Source organism: Chaetura pelagica, unplaced genomic scaffold (genome assembly GCF_000747805.2).
Source record: "Chaetura pelagica isolate M959 unplaced genomic scaffold, ChaPel_1.0 scaffold179, whole genome shotgun sequence".
NCBI lineage: Eukaryota > Metazoa > Chordata > Aves > Apodiformes > Apodidae > Chaetura > Chaetura pelagica.
This window is the reverse complement of record NW_009954608.1, coordinates 123,624-131,165: the sequence shown is the minus strand read 5'-3', so window position 1 is coordinate 131,165 and position 7,542 is coordinate 123,624.

Here is a 7,542-nt window from a genome sequence, read left to right as displayed (position 1 = left end):
AGTGTTCCTTTCAGTTAGGGGATTATTTATTTTGCTACTTTTCATAAAGGTTCTGAGCTGTATTTGCTCCTCACTTTTCAACTTGATAATAGTCACATTAGGGACCACAGCTCCTATAGTGCAAATTCCTGACCAATTTATCAGTAATACTTTTCCAGTTTTGGTTCCATATATCCAATACCAGCCTTTTCCTTCAGGCACTGGCCAACTGGTGTACTTTTTTCCTACAATCGGGATTACAACTGATATGGTTTGGGCACACCCTGAATAATTTCCTAAAAAAATGTTATCTTTTAAGCAGTCTAGCTTGTCAAAAACTTTTGGGGGGTTGCACCTTTGTATACATGTGGAATATTTTTCATTTGATACTGGAGCACTTTTTTCTCACTCCTGGATTTCTGATTCTTTATCTGTATTAAGGGTTGTATTTACCCATAAGTTGGTTCAGAAGATATTAGAAGGAATGGGAATGCCAATCAGAGGTACCCCTTTCTCTAAATGTTCTGGAAAATGAATACAAACCCAGCAATTGGTCTTATTGGTTGTTCTATCTTTTGAGCCAAGCTGATGTGTATATTCTCTTCCCATAGTGTAGCTTGCACCAGAATGCTACCAAACTTTACAACACTCATTGACATCATTAAACCTAACAAAATCATGACTTCCTCTCTTACCAGAATGACCATTGTTCTCCAATAAATTTAAATTTCTGCAAAGCAAGATTAAAATTATAGGGGTTAATCCTGTCAATACATAATATCAGTAATATCAGTAAGCCTTGAGGACAGTCTAGCTCCATGTAAGCACTTTCTGATCTTCAGGTACAGTTCATCAGTTCAAAATATTTCTGGATATCTTCAGTTTTAATTCCCCACTAGGGGTCGAGGTCCACTGTTCTTCTGGAGGAGCATCCTTCACTCAGGCATAATAGATCCAGGAGTTGATCCTGTTCACATCCACTGCCTTGTAAGTGGTTAGTAAAACAATAGAAGGTCCCTTCCACTTCTCCCTCAGTGGCTTGTCCTTCCAGGTCCAGATATAAACTCAGTTTCCTTGCTGGAAGTTATGCACAGGTGAGTCCAGAGGTAGAGGAGCTCACCGGTTAAGGTAGCTGTGTAGGGATGATAAAACCTGTGACAGAGACAGTAAATGACTTTTTAACAGTTCCTCTCCTTTGATATGCATCTGATCACTTTCTGCTGCGATACTGTTAACTGGATAAGGTTTACCATATAAGGTTTAGAATGGACTCATCCCTTCCCTGACCCTTGGAGGGTCTCAGTAAGGACATGGGCCCAAATCTAGGCTTTCAATAGAATTTTAATAACTGCTTTAGCCCAATTGGTGTGGCAAGGAAAAGCTTCTGGCCATCCACAACAAACAATGTGCACTTGCAGCCCAGAGGGCCAATAGCATCCTGGGCTGCATCAAAAGAAGTGTGGCCAGCAGGTCAAGGGAGGTGATTCTGCCCCTCTACTCTGCTCTTGTGAGACCCCACCTGGAGTAATGTATCCAGCTCTGGAGTCCTCAACAGAAGAGGGACATGGACCTGTTGGAATGAGTCTAAAGAAGGGACACAAAGATGATTAGAGGGATGGAGCACCTCTCCTACAAAGGCAGGCTGAAAGAGCTGGGATTGTTCATCCTGGAGAGAAGAAGGCTATAGGGAGACCTTATAGCGGCCTTCCAGTACATGAAGGGGGCCTACAGGAAAGCTGGGGAGGGACTGTTTACAAGGGTGTGTAGCGATAGGACAAGGGGCAATGGTCTTAAACTAGAGCAGGGTAGATTTACAGCAGACATTAGGAAGAAGTTCTTTACAATGAGGGTGGTGAAGCGCTGGAACAGGTTGCCCAGAGAGGTTTTGGAGGCCCCATCCCTGGAAGGGATTCAAGGTCAGGCTTGACCAGGCTTTGAGTAACCTGATCTAGTTAAAAAGGTCCCTGTGCACTCCAGAGAGGGCTTGGACCTTTAAAAATCCCTTCCAACCCCATACATATTATGATTCTATGATTCTATAATCCTGAAAAAGTGTCTACCACAACAAGGAAATACTTGTATTGATTGCATTTTGGTAACCCAGAATAATCTATTTGCCAGTATTCCCCTGTGGTTATTCCCCTTTTTACTTCAGCTTCTGGTGGCTTCCTTTGGATCTTAGGATTATCTGCACAGCAGATCTGGCATCTCCTCACTGTTCCATCTGCACTTGATTGCGTTTTGGCCCTATAGCATATCTCTTAATGCTGCTTGTCATAGCATCAGCTCCCATGAGAGTTTCTTCATGTCACTTCTTGAGGAAACTTCCATAATTTTGGCCATAATAAGAACTCACTGGTTAGGATTTATCCACCATCCTTCCATATCCTTTGAACATTTCAGCCTCTCCACCTATCTATCATCCTTATGCACATGCTGGGGAGGTTTCATGTTGATTTTTCTGCCAGGTATCAGAGCTCCGATTGCCTGTTCGTGCAAGGCAACTCTTTTTGCAGCCAAATAGGCCTTTATGTTTCCTTGCCATTGTTCTAATTCCTTAGCCAGTGCCTCACCAAATAGAGTGGGGCTATTTTTAAATCCTTGAGGAAGAACAGTCCAACACAACTGTGTTTTTCTTCCTGTAGTAAGGCAAAAATTGTCTGGCTATGCTCATCCACTGATTCTTTTGAAGCCCACACCAGAGGAATTTCTACATCCAATACCACATCCAGGATATTATCTTCAAGCTCCTCCAAAGTTTTATCAGTCAGTAGGCAAATTTGTGCTTTCCGTTTTGTTTGGGATGTGAAGCTGTACAGAGTTCTTGCAGAAGGTTACTTGAGTATTTAATTCTCAGAACAAATCACATCCTAATAATGGCAGGGGAAATTCTGGCATATACAGAAATTAATGAGTTAATTTCTTATTTCCAATTGTGTACTCCATTGGTTTCAGGAATGGTTTTAAAACTTGCTTTGTGGTTGCCCTGACAATCAATACTGTAACCTTACTTAAAGGTCCTTTACAACTAGTAATCACTGAATGTGTAGCTCTGCTGTCTAGGAAAAAATCTATAGTTTCATTCTCCAGCTTAACTGAAACCAGATGATCATCTGGGGAGACCTTAATATTTCCCCCCAGTACCCTTCATTCATTGTCTGAATCTGTTAACATAATAAGGTTAACATTTCCCACATAATCTTGTTCCTCTGGCCTCTTTTGGTTCAGACATTCATTTTCTCAGTGTTCCTCCTGTTTACAAACCTGTCACCGTTTGACTCAGGTCCGACAACAATGCTCTCGATCCCCTCCCCCTCCCACCCAGGTAGGGAAGGAGAGAGAGAAAAAGAGAGAGACTTGCCTGGATTGAAAACTAAACTACACAGCTTTAATTAGAACACTAATGAATGATACAAGAAAATATATACAATTATATACAGATATATTCAGGTATGGGCAAAAGCCTCTCGCCTCCCCCCACCCCCAGCAACTCCCACAGCACTTCCCTGAACTGGGAAGAGTCCCGAGGAATCCCGAAGCTGCTGCTGGAGAAAGCACAGAGTGATGAGGGTCAGGAGAGCTCGAGCCTAAGGGTCGACGGTGATGGATGAACAGAGTCCTCCCCGGACGCCGGCCATGGACGGAAGAGAAGGGAAGAAGAAGAAGGAAGGAAGTTGTCTTCTGTGATCTCTGACCTTCCTCTGAGCTTACGTAGATATATGGAATGGAATATCTCTGGCCAATTTTGCTGTCTGTCTAACTCAGCCTCCTACGGGGGGGTCACAGATCTCCCCGTAGTGTCTGAGCCAGCAGAGTGCAGGTGCGGCCTTGAAGCCTCAGTAGTTAGAAAAACATTCCAGTGTCTTATCAGCCTAGCAGAACACACTGTTGCTAGTTACAAGAGAGCTTACTGAAGGAAAAAAAAAATCAGTAAAAAGAAAAATTGGCTTCATCCTGGCTCAAACCAGGACATAGAGGTTCTGAGTTTCATAACGAGAAGATAAAGGTAATACTTCACAAGAACTTGTGAATAAAAGAAAAAAAAACCTCATTACTCTCAGGATATTAATTATATCTGAGTGAAAGACATTATGGCTTTTTTAATATTTCTTTCCTTGGTTGCAATATTGAACTTGCTCTCTTTGATTCTAAGTTTCTTCAACAAAATTCTTTGTTCATACACACCAAATCATAACATATGATGTCCTCAAAATAATATCAGAAGCACTTACTCATCATACTTGATATGATAAATAGCTTCTTCATCAGTGTCCATGCAGTCTGAGTAAGATGTTGATGGTGTACTGTCCCAATAATTTGCATTCTCTCTAGAATGATCTTGACTTAAGTTTCCATTAGTTGTTTTGTAAGAATTGCCACTCTTTACTTGAGCTTTACCATTCTTATGTCCTTTTGTTGCTCGAGTAACATTTTTTATATGAGCTTCAAACCAGGCTCCAATGCTGACATCACGGGCATCCACCAATTCGTTTATCTAAAAGGAAAATTTGATAATGAACATCTATTTTCTATATCCCTGATTAAGAACAGAAAGGAAAACTGACCAAAATACTTAACTGTCAGTGAAAAAGATTCTACGCTGCAGATTTCAACTGGTTTGGACTTGGGTAAGTTAGTGCAACGTTCAGTCATTCAAGTGTTGTGCTTTAACTATTTTATTTCTCTGCTCTTAATAAGATCTGTTATGAACACAATTTGTAAAAAATATATTTTTAGAAGTTGAGGGTGATTTTTTTTTTAACCTACAATTTAGCTTAATTTCTTTTTCCACTGAACTTTTTCTCGCTTCATAGAATTGTTCCTTATGACTAAAATAAGCACATATACTTAAAATGTTAGCCCACAACCAGATTTTAATATTTCCCTGGACTTCCAAATTGGAATTATTAGTTAACTCTGATTCTTTTTGACCTGCACTGCTGCTGAATCCTTCAATGTTTGAGAAAGGAGAGGGGAGGGAGATGGGCTCTCCAAGTCTTAACAAGGCTGCTATCATAACCAGTTGAGACTGGTGCTTCCATAAATCTTTCAGCTGTAAGAAACAGAAGTCTGTCATGACTCTTCTCCTTTCTGCGCTCACAATAGTGCCGGTAGTAAGTTACAAAACTACTCTGTTGTAGAGCATGTTTCATTCATTCATTTTCCTAACACATTTTCTCGACCCTTCAACTAATTAAATGCATATTACTTCAACAATACAAGGTTTTTCCTGTGATTTGAGTTAAACCATTGAGGTATACATTGCTTCAGTTACACAGGCATTCTTTTAAAAACTGTAGGGTTAAAATAGTATATTAAAAAAACCCACTTAAAGAACACCTTCATACACTGCACGCCAAGTATGAGAAAACGTTATTGCAGTAGAACTGCTATGGAGCTATACCAAACGAAAAAGATAAGGCATATGGATAGAGGGCTCTAAGATGAAAAATTTAAAGTAAATTTTTTTAATGCTCAGAACAGGTTCAATTACTGTAAAATCAAATTGAGGGAATTACTTTTCATGCTCATTTTGGAAATAATATTTTAACAGGAATGTTTCACAGGTGTATTTTTAGTTTTACTTTATTTGCAAAATATTATTTTCTTCTAATTTTTTTTACATAAAGAAGGAAATTTACTTTCTAAAGATCATCTAAATGTCACTTAAAAAAACCCCAAACCAACTAACAAACAAAAAAACTGAAAAATTTAACCCAAAAGATAACACATTAGCATAGCAGTCAACCTCAGGGCATGAACAAACTCGCTTGACCACGCTATTATGCATGCAAGAGAATTTTGCATTTCCAGAATGTTTAATAAGCAGGCTCTGTACTGTTACATAGATAGAACAAGTATAAAACTCATTGTTCTGGGATAAATTTATAAGGCTGAATTGCTTCAGGGGCTGTATTATGTGTTTGCAGTTGTTTCTTTTACACGAGGGCAGTTTAATTTGCCACAGATGTGTATGGTTTAATTTATAGCCTTAATCAAGCAGCAAGACAGTGACAGAGGATATTTATTCTTACTACACCCAAATACCAGCATCTATAAACAAAACAACATGAATTATATTAATTATCAGTGTTTAAACTGAAGCAATCATTAGCTAATTTGAAGTACAAATGAAGGCAGTTCCTAAACTAACAAATTTACCAAGAGATAGAGGGTGAAAGGTAAGAATATAATGCATAAAGTATATATCATATTGAGCCTATTTCTTCTTATTTTTCACACACTTCCTTGAAAAAAACCTATCAAATAATTCAACCCTTTCCATTTTTTCCCCCATGTAAAATCCTGGCATCCAATTTAAATTTTTATTCTCAACTCCCATAATATTAAAAGTATACCTTTTTAAAAGATAAACATGTAATAAACAAATGAAAGCTCTGCCTTGTTTTAAGTCAGTCAGTCTGTTGATCTATTTTAAACATACAGAGCATGTATTTTTGTAAGGAAACCTCAGGAAAACATCCCTATGTAACCGTAGGCCTTTCAATTAGTTCTAGCTTAAAGTGATTTGCAACTTCCTCCTCCTGAAAATGCAGTTGAGACACAGAAATTATTGAGGTTTCCCCATCTGCAGCTACTTTTTGAGACTAGCTACAAAGATGACAAAGAAGCCATATTATTCAAGCCAAAACACATTAGAGCCAGAAAGAAGTAAATCTCCTGTGACTGTTCCTCCCAAATGCATCTTTCTCCACTGTGATGCTCACACTTGGACAATAGACTTCCCAGTCTTGTAGAGAGTAAAGGCAAATAATTACAAGTATAAACCCCTGAGGGACTATATCACAGTTATTTTATATGCCATCTTATTTATACCTGATGAACTAAAGATGTGCACAATAGCAGAGGGGTTAAAAGAAAAACTAAGACATTCAGAAGAAGAATGTTAATCAGTGGTATAACAGCAAAGCCTTTTTCATCTGTAACTCTGTTATGACTATAATTTGAATTGGAAAATCAACATGGACACTTTAAGCTTAAAAGCAGCCATTGATATGGAGAGCTTTAAACTAGACTTAGCAGGGGAAGGGGATGTGGATTTGAGCAACAGAGAAGAAGAGCCAGGGGCTGCTGATGTATTAGGAACCAACAGGGAAACACCTGTGAAGTGCCTCAAAGGAATTAGGTTATGTCCCTCTAAAAAGGTGACAAGGTAGGTAGCTCAGCTGAAGCGCCTCAGTAGCAATGCGTGCAGCATGGGTAACAAGCAGGAGGAGCTGGAAGCCACTGTGCAGCTAGAAAGCTATGATCTGATTGTTACCACTGGGACAAATTGCACGACTTGAGCGCTGCAATTGATGTCTCTCAACTTTTCAGAAGGGACAGGCAAGGAAGGAGGAGTGGGGGGGGAGGTTTACCTCTATGTAAAAGAATGGATTGACTGTACAGAGCTGTCTTTGAGAAACATCGATGAACAACTTGAGAGCTTATGGGTAAAAACTAGGGGCCAGGCCAACAAAGGAAACCTCGCGGGTGCTGTTTGCTACAGGCTGCACGATCAAGGGGAGCCTGTTGATGAAGCGTTCTTACTTCAACTACGGG